Below are 13,992 nucleotides of genomic sequence, written 5' to 3'. Positions count from 1 at the left end.
GTCGGTTTAATGTCACCTCCGACAGTGCAGCACTCCCTCAGTACCGCCCCTCCGACAGTGCGGCACTCCCTCAGTACTGCCCCTCCGACAGTGCGGCACTCCCTCAGTACTGCCCCTCCGACAGTGCGGCGCTCTCTCAGTACTGCCCCTCCGACAGTGCGGCGCTCCCTCAGTACTGCCCCTCCGACAGTGCGGCGCTCCCTCAGTACAGCCCCTCCGACAGTGCGGCGCTCCCTCAGTACTGCCCCTCCGACAGTCCGGCGCTCCCTCAGTACCGCCCCTCCGACAGTGCGGCCCTCCCTCAGTACCGCCCCTCCGACAGTGCGGCGCTCCCTCAGTACCGCCCCTCCGACAGTGCGGCGCTCCCTCAGTACCGCCCCTCCGACAGTGCGGCGCTCCCTCAGTACTGCCCCTCCGACAGTGCGGCGCTCCCTCAGTACTGCCCCTCCGACAGTGCGGCGCTCCCTCAGTACTGCCCCTCCGACAGTGCGGTGCTCCCTCAGTACTGCCCCTCCGACAGTGCGGCGCTCTCTCAGTACAGCCCCTCCGACAGTGCGGTGCTCCCTCAGTACTGCCCCTCCGACAGTGCGGCGCTCTCTCAGTACAGCCCCTCCGACAGTGCGGCGCTCCCTCAGTACCGCCCCTCCGACAGTGCGGCACTCCCTCAGTACTGCCCCTCCGACAGTGCGGTGCTCCCTCAGTACCGCCCCTCCGACAGTGCGGCGCTCCCTCAGTACTGCCCCTCCGACAGTGCGGTGCTCCCTCAGTACTGCCCCTCCGACAGTGCGGCGCTCCCTCAGTACCTCCCCTCCGACAGTGCGGCACTCCCTCAGTACTGCCCCTCCGACAGTGCGGTGCTCCCTCAGTACCGCCCCTCCGACAGTGCGGCACTCCCTCAGTCGGGGATTTCATCTACCCTAATATTAACTCCGATAGAATTAGTGTGAAAGGTACAGAGGGTGCAGAATTCTTAAAATGCATTGAACAAAACTTTTTTAGCCAGTATGCAACAAGCCCAACAAGGGAGTGGGTGGTTCTGGACTTAGTTTTCGGGAATGAATTTGGGGAGGTGGAAGGGGTATCAGTGGGAGAGCATTGTGGTGCAAGTGATCATAATTCAGTTGGATTGAGGGTAGTTATGGAAAAGGACACGGATAGATCAGGAATAAAAGCGCTCAATTTGAGAAAAGCTGTTTTTACTAAACTGAGATGTGATTTAGCCAAAGTGGACTGGAAACAGCTACTTGAAGTTAAATCCGTGTCAGAGCAGCGGGAGTCATGATAGCAGAAGAGGTGACATGATAGGTCCAAGTCAGCATGGATTTGTGAAAGGGAAATCATGCTTGACAAATCTTCTGGAATTTTTTGAGGATGTTTCCAGTAGAGTGGACAAGGGGGAACCAGTTGATGTGGTATATTTGGACTTTCAGAAGGCTTTCGACAAGGTCCCACACAAGAGATTAATGTGCAAAGTTAAAGCACATGGGATTGGGTGTAGTGTGCTGACGTGGATTGAGAACTGGTTGGCAGACAGGAAGCAAAGAGTAGGAGTAAATGGGTACTTTTCAGAATGGCAGGCAGTGACTAGTGGGGTACCGCAAGGTTCTGTGCTGGGGCCCCAGCTGTTTACATTGTACATTAATGATTTAGACGAGGGGATTAAATGCAGTATCTCCAAATTTGCGGATGACACTAAATTGGGTGGCAGTGTGAGCTGCAAGGAGGATGCTATGAGGCTGCAGAGCGACTTGGATAGGTTAGGTGAGTGGGCAAATGCATGGCAGATGAAGTATAATGTGGATAAATGTGAGGTTATCCACTTTGGTGGTAAAAACAGAGACACAGACTATTATCTGAATGGTGACAGATTAGGAAAAGGGAAGGTGCAACGAGACCTGGGTGTCATGGTACATCAGTCATTGAAGGTTGGCATGCAGGTACAGCAGGCGGTTAAGAAAGCAAATGGCATGTTGGCCTTCATAGCGAGGGGATTTGAGTACAGGGGCAGGGAGGTGTTGCTACAGTTGTACAGGGCCTTGGTGAGGCCACACCTGGAGTATTGTGTACAGTTTTGGTCTCATAACTTGAAGGACGTTCTTGCTATTAAGGGAGTGCAGCGAAGGTTCACCAGACTGATTCCCAGGATGGCGGGACTGACATATCAAGAAAGACTGGATCAACTGGGCTTGTATTCACTGGAGTTCAGAAGAATGAGAGGGGATCTCATAGAAACGTTTAAAATTCTGACGGGTTTAGACAGGTTAGATGCAGGAAGAATGTTCCCAATGTTGGGGCAGTCCAGAACCAGGGGTCACAGTCTAAGGATAAGGGGTAAGCCATTTAGGACCGAGATGAGGAGAAACTTCTTCACCCAGAGAGTGGTGAACCTGTGGAATTCTCTACCACAGAAAGTTGTTGGGGCCAGTTCACTAAATACATTCAAAAAGGAGTTAGATGTAGTCCTTACTACGAGGGGGATCAAGGGGTATGGCGAGAAAGCAGGAATGGGGTACTAAGTTGCATGTTCAGCCATGAACTCATTGAATGGCGGTGCAGGCTCGAAGGGCCGAATGGCCTACTCCTGCACCTATTTTCTATGTTTCTATGAGTCATTCAAGGAGGAGACAGTGAGTGTTCAGAGCAAGAATGTTCCCTGAAAGAAAAAGGGTGAGACTAACAAATCATGGAGGCTTATGACAGATACCAAGCTCTCGAGGAGTATAGAAGTTGCAGAGGTGAAATTAAAAAGGTTATTAGGAAAGCAGAGAGAGAGCCTGAAAAATTCTTGGCAAGTTAAATCAAGGAAAACCTAAAGATGTTTTATAAATATATTAAGAGCAAGAGGATAACTAGAGAAAGGGTAGGGCTATTAGAGACCATAAAGGTAATCTGTGTGTGTGGAGACGGAAGATGTGGGTATGGTTCTTAATGAATACTTTGCGTCTGTTTTCACAAGAGAGGCGATGCAGATATTGTAATGAGGGAGGAGGAGTGTGAAATATTAGATGAAATAAACATGAGAGGGGAGATATTAAGGGGTTTAGCAGCTTTGAAAGTGGATAAATCCCCAGGCCTGGATGAAATGTATCCCAGGCTGTTAAGTGAAGCAAAAGAGGAAATAGCAGAGGCTCTGACCATCATTTTCCAGTCCTCCCCGGCTTCAGGTGTGGTGCCAGAGGATTGGAGGACTGCTAATGTCGTACCTTTGTTTAAGAAGGGAGAAAGGGATAGACCGAGTAATTACAGGCCAGTCAGCATAACCTCAGTGGTGGGAAAAGTATTGGAAAAAATCCTGAGGGACAGGATAAATCTTCATTTCGAAAGACATGGATTTATCAAGGACAGTCAGCATGGATTTGTTAAGGGAAGGTCATGTCTGACTAACTTGACTGAATTTTTTGAGGAGGTAACCAGGAGGATCGATGAGGGCGGGGCGTATGACTTTAGCAAAGGTTTTGATAAGGTCCACAGATCCCTGAAGGTAGCAGGCCAGGTGGATAAGGTGGTTAAGAAGGCGTACGGAATACTTGCCTTTATTAGTCGAGGCATAGGGAGGTTATGCTTGAATTGTATAAAACACTGGTTAGGCCACAGCTGGAGTACTGTGTGCAGTTCTGGTCACTGCATTACAGGAAGGATGTGATTGCACTGGAGAGGGTACAGAGGAGATTTACCAGGATGTTGCACTGGAGAGGGTACAGGGGAGATTTACCAGGATGTTGCACTGGAGAGGGTACAGAGGAGATTTACCAGGATGTTGCACTGGAGGGGGTACAGAGGAGATTTACCAGGATGTTGCACTGGAGAGGATACAGAGGAGATTTACCAGGATGTTGCACTGGAGAGGGTGCAGAGGAGATTTACCAGGATGTTGCACTGGAGAGGGTACAGAGGAGATTTACCAGGATGTTGCACTGGAGAGGGTGCAGAGATTTACCAGGATGTTGCACTGGAGAGGGTACAGGGGAGATTTACCAGGATGTTGCACTGGAGAGGGTGCAGAGGAGATTTACCAGGATGTTGCACTGGAGAGGGTGCAGAGGAGATTTACCAGGATGTTGCACTGGAGAGGGTGCAGAGGAGATTTACCAGGATGTTGCACTGGAGAGGGTACAGAGGAGATTTACCAGGATGTTGCACTGGAGAGGGTGCAGAGATTTACCAGGATGTTGCACTGGAGAGGGTACAGAGGAGATTTACCAGGATGTTGCACTGGAGAGGGTACAGAGGAGATTTACCAGGATGTTGCACTGGAGAGGGGACGGAGGAGATTAACCAGGATGTTGCACTGGAGAGGGTACAGAGGAGATTTACCAGGATGTTGCACTGGAGAGAGTGCAGAGGAGATTTACCAGGATGTTGCACTGGAGAGGGTACAGGGGAGATTTACCAGGATGTTGCACTGGAGAGGGTACAGAGGAGATTTACCAGGATGTTGCACTGGAGGGGGTACAGAGGAGATTTACCAGGATGTTGCACTGGAGAGGATACAGAGGAGATTTACCAGGATGTTGCACTGGAGAGGGTACAGAGGAGATTTACCAGGATGTTGCCTGGACTGGAGAATTTTAGCGATGAGGAAAGATTGGATAGGCTGGGTTTGTTTTCTGTGGAACAGAGGAGGCTGAGGGGAGACCTGATTGAGGTGTATAAAATGATGAGGGGCCTGGATAGAGTGGATAGGACGGACCTGTTTCCCTTGGCAGAGGGGTCAACAACCAGGGGGCACAGATTGAAAGTAATTGGGGGGAGGTTTCGAGGGGATTTGAGGGGAAATGTCTTCACCCAGAGGGTGTTGGGGGTCTGGGGTGGAACTCACTGCCTGAAAGGGTGGTAGAGGCAGAAACCCTCACCACATTTGGATGTGCACTTGAAGTGCCGTAACCTACAGGGCTACGGACCGAGAGCGGGAAAGTGGGATTAGGCTGGGTAGCTCTTGGCCGGCCGGCACGGACACGATGGCCCGAAATGGCCTCCTTCCGTGCGGTAAAATTTCAATCATTTCCTCAACCAACCTCACAAAAACAGCTGATCTGGGTCATTATCACATTGCTGTGTGTGGGAGCTTGCTGTGCGCAAATGAGCAATTCCCACATTACAACAGTGACTACACTCCAAAAGTACTTCATTGGCTGTAAAGCAATTCGGGACGTCCGGTGGTGACGAAAGACACTATCTAAATGCATTTATTTATTTGGCAGTCTATTCGTACAATACCCGAGAAGACCGTCTATTGCCCCCTCCGTAACATGGCCGGTCTCCGCCCACTGCCTCAGCTCATCCGCTGCTGAAACCCTCATCCGTGTCTTTGATACCTCCAGACATGACTATTCCAACGCACTGTGCTCCTGGTCGGCCTCCCACATTCTACCCAACGTAAACTTGTCATCCAAATCTCTGCATAGGAACAGGAGGCCATTCAGCCCCTCGAGCCTGTTACATTAGGAACAGGAGGAGGCCATTCAGCCCCTCGAGCCTGTTACATTAGGGACAGGAGGAGGCCGTTCAGCCCCTCGAGCCTGTTGCATTAGGAACAGGAGGAGACCATTCAGCCCCTCGAGCCTGTTACATTAGGAACAGGAGGAGGCCATTCAGCCCCTCGAGCTTGTTACATTAGGAACAGGAGGAGACCATTCAGCCCCTCGAGTCTGTTACATTAGGAACAGGAGGAGGCCGTTCAGCCCCTCGAGTCTGTTACATTAGGGACAGGAGGAGGCCATTCAGCCCCTCGAGCCTGTTCCATCAGTTAATGAGATCGTGGCTGTTCTGTGACCTAACCCCATATACCCGCCTTTGCCCCATATCCCTGAATCCCCTTTGGTTAACAGAAATCTATCAATCTCGGATTTAAAATTAACAATTGGCCCCCAGCATCAATTCCCGTTTGTGGAAGAGAGTCCCAAACCTCTCCCACCCTTTGTGTGTAGAAATGTTTCCCAACTTCACTCCTGAAAGGTCTAATTTTCAGACTCTGCCCCTAGTCCCAGACTCCCCAACCAGCGGGAACAGTTTCTCTCTCTCTACCCTCTCTGTTCCCCGAAATATCCTGAAAACTTCCATCAGATCTCCCCCTTAACCTTCTAAATCCCGGGGAACACAACCCCAGTTTGTGTAATCTCCCCTCGTAATTTAACCCTTGGAGTGTGGGTAACATTCTGGTAAACCCACACTGCACTCCCTCCGAGCCCAATATGTCCTTTCTAAATATATTGGTGCCCCCTGTCCTCACTGGCACCGCGTCCCGCTCACCCATCACCCCCTGTCCTAACTCGCACCGCGTCCCGCTCACCCATCACCCCCTGTGCTCACTGCCACGTGTCCTAACTCGCACCGCGTCCCACTCACCCATCACCCCCTGTGCTCACTGACCCGTGTCCTAACTCGCACCGAGTCCCACTCACCCATCACCCCCTGTGCTCACTGCCACGTGTCCTAACTCGCACCGAGTCCCGCTCACCCATCACCCCGTGCTCACTGACCCCGTGTCCTAACTCGCATCCAGTCCCGCTCACCCATCACCCCCTGTGCTCACTGACCCCGTGTCCTAACTCACACCCAGTCCCACTCACCCATCACCCCCTGTGCTCACTGACCCCGTGTCCTAACTCACACCCAGTCCCACTCACCCATCACCCCCTGTACTCACTGACCCCGTGTCCTAACTCACACCCAGTCCCGCTCACCCATCACCCCCTGTGCTCACTGACCCCGTGTCCTAACTCACATCCAGTCCCACTCACCCATCACCCCCTGTGCTCACTGACCCCGTGTCCTAACTCACACCCAGTCCCGCTCACCCATCACCCCCTGTGCTCACTGACCCCGTGTCCTAACTCACACCTAGTCCCACTCACCCATCACCCCCTGTGCTCACTGACCCCGTGTCCTAACTCGCACCGAGTCCCACTCACCCATCACCCCCTGTGCTCACTGCCCCGTGTCCTAACTCACACCTAGTCCCACTCACCCATCACCCCCTGTGCTCACTTACCTACATTGCTTCCCGGTCCGTCAATGCCTTGATTTCAAAATTCTTACCCTTGTGTTCAAATCCCTCCATGGCCTCCTCGCCCCCTCCCTATCTCTGTAACCTCCTCCAAATCTCCGAGATCTCTGCGCTCCTCCAATTCTGGCCTCTTGCCCAACCCCCCCAATTTCCATCGCTCCACCATCGGTGGCCGTGCCTTCAGCTGCCTGGGCCCCAAGCTCTGGAACTCCCTCCCTAAACCTCTCCGTTCGTCTCTCCTCCTTTAAAACATAAGAAATAGGAGCAGGAGTCGGCCATTCGGCTCCTCGAGCCTGCTCCGCCATTTAATAAGATCATGGCTGATCTTCGACCTCAACTCCAATTCCTCGCCCGATCCCCATATCCCTCGATTCCCTTAATATCCAAAAATCAATCGATCTCAGCCTTGAATCAATGTCCCAGCCTCCACAGCTCTCTGGGGCAGAGAATTCCACAGATTTACAATCCTCTGAGAGAAGAAATTCCTCCTCATCTCAGTTTTAAATGGGTGGCCCCTTATTCTAAGACCATGCCCCCTAGTTCTAGTCTCCCCCATCAGTGGGAACATCCTCTCTGCATCCACCTTGTCAAGCCCCCCTCATAATCTTATACGTTTCCATAAGATCACCTCTCATTCTTCTGAATTCCAATGAGTAGAGGCCCAACCTACTCAACCTTTCTTCATAAGTCAACCCCCTCATCCCCGGAATCAACCGAGTGAACCTTCTCTGAACTGCCTCCAAAGCAAGTATATCCTTTCGTAAATACGGAGACCAAAACTGCACGCAGTACTCCAGGTGTGGCCTCACCAATACCCTGTATAACTGGAGCAAGACCTCCCTGCTTTTATACTCCATCCCCTTTGCAATAAAGGCCAAGATACCATTGGCCTTCCTGATCACTTGCTGTACCTGCATACTAACCTTTTGTGTTTCATGCATAAGGACCCCCAGGTCCCGCTGTAAGGAGACCGACACTGTACACAATACTCTAGGTGTGGCCTCACCAGGGCCCTGTATAACTGCAGTAAGACATCTTTACTCTTGTACTCAAACCCTCCTGTAATAAAGGCCAACATACCATTTGCTCGAATCACTTGCTGTACCTGCAGGTTAACTTTCAGTGATTGGTGTACAAGGACAGCCAGGTCCCTCTGTACACCGACATTTCACAATCTCTCACCGTTTACAAAATACTCTGCTTTTCTATTTTATCCTATCCTTCACATTCATAGGACTCGACTTTCCCCAGAGCCCCTCAACGCCCCAAAAAAACCGCTAACATTTTGCAACTAACACTGGCGAGAATTTCCATAATGTAAACAATATCGCCCGACGAGAAAATGAATCTTGCAGCAGTATTCTCGGCGAAACTCGGTGAAATGGGCGATTGTTAAAATGTTTTTAAAGATTTACTCCGAGGCTACGGTTGGGCCTAGGGAGGGGGAGAAAAAAATGTTTAAAAAAAACATTCTAGATAGTTTTACAGTAAATCGCCGTTTTAAATTAAAAAAAAAAAGATCTTACTTTGCAGAGTTCGGTAAGAATGGTGGATGCAGAAACCCTCACCACTTTTAAGAGATGGTTGGATGGTCACTTAAAGTGCAGTAACCTGCAGGGTTACGGACCTAGAGCTGGTAATTGGGATTAGACTGGATGACCTTTCGTTGAACGGTGTAGATATAACGGTAAGTACTGCAGGGAATCAAATACGGCCAGGGTGATCTCCTGGACTAGTGTCGATCGCCTGGATGGGTCGGAGAGGAATTGTCCCAGATTTATTTCTCCCTAAATTGGCCTGGGTGTTTATCTGGTTTTTGCCTCTCCCAGGAGATCACATGGCTCCGGTTGGGGTGGAGTGTAGAATGTTTCAGTGCAAGGGGTGTCGTAGTTGTGTGGGGCGGACTGGTCGGGCCGGGTGCTCTTTGCCTTTCTGTCATTGTTCGTGGGTTTGTGTAACCTTCAGGGCTACTGACCGAGGGCCGTGTGGCTCTGTGTCGGCCGGTGGGGACACGATGGGCCGGAATGGCCTCCTTCTGCCCTGTAAATTTGTTTACTCACCTACCGCCGTTTGAGCAACGTTTACAGAGCAGTTCCCTCGGCGGGTTGGACCATCTTCCGTTGAGGCCAAACTTACCCCCCGGCGATTTTCTTGGCGGTGGGCATTTTGAGATGTGGCTGGTACCATTCAAAAAGTAAGGGTGAAACTTTCGCCGGGCAATTTCTCTCACAAAAACAGCCATGCCACCGAGAAAATCACCGAAAATGAAGGCGAAAGTCTCCCCCTATAAAATCATCGAAGGTTACAACACGGAGAGAGGCCATTTCGGGCCATCGTGTCCACACCGGCCAACCAAGAGCTACCCAGCCTAATCCCACTTTCCAGCTCTCGGTCCGTAGCCCTGCAGGTTACGGCACTTCAAGTGCACATCCAAATGTGGTGAGGGTTTCTGCCTCTACCACCCTTTCAGGCCGTGAGTTCCACCCCAGACCCCCACCACCCTCTGGGTGAAGACATTTCCCCTCAAATCCCCTCTAAACCTCCCCCCCAATTACGTTAAATCTATACCCCCTGGTTGTTGGCCCCTTTGCCAAGGGAAACAGGTCCTTCCTATCCACTCTATCCAGGCCCCTCATAATTTTATACACCTCAATCAAGTTCCCCTCAGCCTCCTCTGTTCCAAAGAAAACAAACCCAGCCGATCCAATCTTTCCTTAGTTAAAATTCTCCAGTCCGGGCAACATCCTGGTAAATCTCCTCTTTACCCTCTCCAGTGCAACATCCTGGTAAATCTCATCTGTACCCTCTCCAGTGCAACATCCTGGTAAATCTCCTCTGCACCCTCTCCAGTGCAACATCCTGGTAAATCTCCTCTGCACCCTCTCCAGTGCAACATCCTGGTAAATCTCCTCTGTACCCTCTCCAGTGCAACATCCTGGTAAATCTCCTCTGTACCCTCTCCAATGCAACATCCTGGTAAATCTCCCCTGTACCCTCTCCAGTGCAACATCCTGGTAAATCTCCTCTGTACCCTCTCCAGTGCAATATCCTGGTAGATCTCCTCTGTACCCTCTCCAGTGCAACATCCTGGTAAATCTCCTCTGCACCCTCTCCAGTGCAATCACATCCTTCCTGTAATGTGGTGACCAGAACTGCACGCAGTACTCCAGCTGCAGCCTAACCAGTGTTTTATACAGTTCAAGTATAACCTCCCTGCTCTTGTATTCCATGCCTCGGCCAATAAAGGCAAGTATTCCTAGGAGGGACCGAATGTAACGTAATCAAGTTTGCTGACGATACAAAGATGGGAGGAAAAGCAATGTGTGAGGAGGACACAAAAAATCTGCAAAAGGACACAGACAGGCTAAGTGAGTGGGCAAAAATTTGGCAGATGGAGTACAATGTGGGAAAGTGTGAGGTCATGCACTTCGGCAAAAAAAAATCAAAGAGCAAGTTATTATTTAAATGGAGAAAGATTGCAAAGTGCCGCAGTACAGCGGGACCTGGGGGTACTTGTGCATGAAACACAAAAGGTTAGTATGCAGGTACAGCAAGTGATCAGGAAGGCCAATGGTATCTTGGCCTTTATTGCAAAGGGGATGGAGTATAAAAGCAGGGAAGTCTTGTTACAGTTATACAGGGTATTGGTGAGGCCACACCTGGAGTACTGCGTGCAGTTTTGGTCTCCATATTTATATACTTGCTTTGGAGGCAGTTCAGAGAAGGTTCACTCGGTTGATTCCGGGGATGAGGGGGTTGACTTATGAGGGAAGGTTGAGGAGGTTGGGCCTCTACTCATTGGAGTTCAGAAGAATGAGAGGTGATCTTATGGAAACGTATAAGATTGTGAGGGGGCTCGACAAGGTGGATGCAGAGAGGATGTTTCCACTGATGGGGGAGACTAGAACTAGGGGGCATGGTCTTAGAATAAGGGGCCGCCCATTTAAAACTGAGATGAGGAGGAATTTCTTCTCTCAGAGGGTTGTAAATCTGTGGAATTCGCTGCCTCAGAGAACTGTGGAAGCCGGGACATTGAATAAATTTAAGACAGAGATAGACAGTTTCTTAATCGATAAGGGAATAAGGGGTTATGGGGAGCAGGCGGGGAAGTGGAGCTGAGTCCATGATCGGATCAGCCATGATCGTGTTGAATGGCGGAGCAGGCTCGAAGGGCCATATGGCCGACTTCTGCTCCTATTTCTTATTTATTCCGTATGCCTTCTGAACCGCCTTATCGACCTGGCCTGCTACCTTCAGGGATCTGTGGACCTGCACTCCAAGGTCCCTCTGCACTTCTCAGTGTCCTATCATTTAATGTGTATTCCCTTGCCTTGTTAGCCCTCCCCAGATGCATTACCTCACACTTCTCCGGATTAAACCCCATTTGCCACTGCTCTGCTCACCTGAACAGTTCATCGATATCTTCCTGCAGTCCATAGCTTTCTTCTTCATTGTCAACCACACGGCCTGTTGTAGTATCATCTGCAAACTTCTTAATCATACCCCCAACATTCAAGTTATTGATATATACATTATATTCCATTTGCCATGTTCTTGCCCACTCACTTAGCCTGCCTGTATCCCCTTGAAGCCTCTTTGCATCCTCCTCACAATTTACATTCCCACCGTTTTAAGACACGACTTAAAACTTACCTCTTCGACCCAGCTTTTGGTCGCCTGTCCCTGATACCTGCTCACGTGACTGGGTATCAAATCTTTGCCCGATTCACGCTCCTGTGAAACACTTTGGGACCGTTTCACACACGTTATCGAAACGTATAAGATTATGAGGGGGCTCGACAAGGTGGATGCAGAGAGGATGTTCCCACTGATGGGGGAGACTAGAACTAGGGGGCATGGTCTTAGAATAAGGGGCCGTCCATTTAAAACTGAGATGAGGAGGAATTTCTTCACTCAGAGGGTTGTAAATCTGTGGAATTCTCTGCCTCAGACAGCTGTGGAGGCTGGGACATTGAATATATTTAAGACAGAAATAGAGTGTTTCGGGATAAGGGGTTATGGGGAGTGGGCGGGGAAGTGGAGCTGAGTCCATGATCGGATCACATGACGAAGGAATTGAATGTAATATCTCCAAGTTTGCAAATGACACTAAGCTGGGTGGCGGTGTGAGTTGTGAGGAGGATGCTAAGAGGCTGCAGGATGACTTGGACAGGTTAGGTGAGTGGGCAAATGCATGGCAGATGCAGTATAATGTGGATAAATGTGAGGTTATCCACTTTGGTGGCAAAAACAGGAAGGCAGACTATTATCTGAATGGTGACAGATTAGAAAAAGGGGAGGTGCAACGAGACCTGGGTGTCATGGTACATCAGTCATTGAAAGTTGGCAAGCAGGTACAGCAGGCGGTGAAGGCGGCAAATGGCATGTTGGCCCTCATAGTGAGAGGATTTGAGTATAGGAGCAGGGAGGTCTTACTGCAGTTGTACAGGGCCTTGGTGAGACCACACCTGGAATATTGTGTTCAGTTTTGGTCTCCTAATCTGAGGAAGGACATTCTTGCTATTGAGGGAGTGCAGCGAAGGTTCACCAGACTGATTCCCGGGATGGCAGGACTGACATATGAAGAAAGTCTGGATCGACTGGGCTTATATTCACTGGAGTTTAGAAGAATGAGAGGGGATCTCATAGAAACATATAAAATTCTAACGGGATTGAACAGGTTAGATGCAGGAAGAATGTTCCCGATGTTGGGGAAGTCCAGAACCAGGGGACACAGTCTAAGGATAAGGGGTAAGCCATTTAGGACCGAGATGAGGAGAAACTTCTTCACCCAGAGAGTGGTGAACCTGTGGAAATCTCTACCACAGAAAGTTGTTGAGGCCAATTCATTAAATATATTCAAAAAGGAGTTAGATGTGGCCGTTACTACCCGGGGATCAAGGGGTATGGCGAGAAAGCAGGAAGGGGGTACTGAAGTTGCATGTTCAGCCATGAACTCATTGAATGGTGGTGCAGGCTCGAAGGGCCGAATGGCCTGCTCCTGCACCTATTTTCTATGTTCTTATGTTAAAAAGCGTTGTTATAAATTGTTGTGAAAAATCCGGCTGATAAAGAATTGAATTAAAAAGAACACTTGAAATGTCAAGGTATCATATTTTATTACAATATTTGTGTGTTATTTAGTGGTAGAATATTTCAGAAAAAATTAAACATTATTCCTTCTCCAAAATAAAATGGACTGATGTCATGCATTCCTGTACTCAAAATCAAAATGTAAAAAAAAGGCGTTAATTTTAAAAACAGTTTTTCTGCCTTCATCCTTATCGTCGAAAGGACCCGACTGTTTATAAAGGCTGATTGTACATTCTCCCGTTAATGGTTTTCGAAGGACATTAAGGTAGCGTAGAAACAGAGAGAGAGAGAGAGAGAGAGAGAGGGGGGAGGGGGGAGGGTGAGGAGGTAATGGTGCGCTGAGCTCCGGAGGAGGGGGGGTGGGTCTGTCCCTGTAGGAGAGGGGCAACGACGTGCGCTTTTACAAGGAACAGAATAAAGCAAGGTTGAGAGGGGCAGCCGTCACGAAAACCTCGAAAAACTCCGCCAAGTAATATCCCGTGACAAGACGGCAGCTTGTAGCAGCACAGACCCGGGGGATGGAAGAGGGAACAGAATTGCAAAGGGAAGGGGGAGTGGGGGGGAAAGAGAGGGAGAGAGAGAGAGAGAGAGGGAGAGAGAGAGAGAGAGAGAGAGAGAGGGAGAGAGAGAGAGAGAGAGAGGGAGAGAGAGAGAGAGGGAGAGAAAGAGAGAGAGAGAGAGAGAGAGAGGGAGAGAGAGAGAGAGGGAGAGGGAGAGAGAGAGAGAGGGAGAGAGAGAGAGAGAAGAGAGGGAGAAGAGAGAGAGGGAGAGAGAGAGAGAGAGAGAAGAGAGAGAGAGAGGGAGGAAGAGAGAGGAGAGAGAGAGAGAGAGAGAGAGAGAGAGAGGGGAGAGAGAGAGTAGAGGATGATAGAGGGAGAGAGAGAGGAAAGGAG

Source organism: Pristiophorus japonicus, chromosome Y (genome assembly GCF_044704955.1).
Source record: "Pristiophorus japonicus isolate sPriJap1 chromosome Y, sPriJap1.hap1, whole genome shotgun sequence".
NCBI classification, from domain to species: domain Eukaryota; kingdom Metazoa; phylum Chordata; class Chondrichthyes; family Pristiophoridae; genus Pristiophorus; species Pristiophorus japonicus.
The sequence above is the reverse complement of the archived record's forward strand: the minus strand, read 5'-3'. Positions refer to the sequence as shown.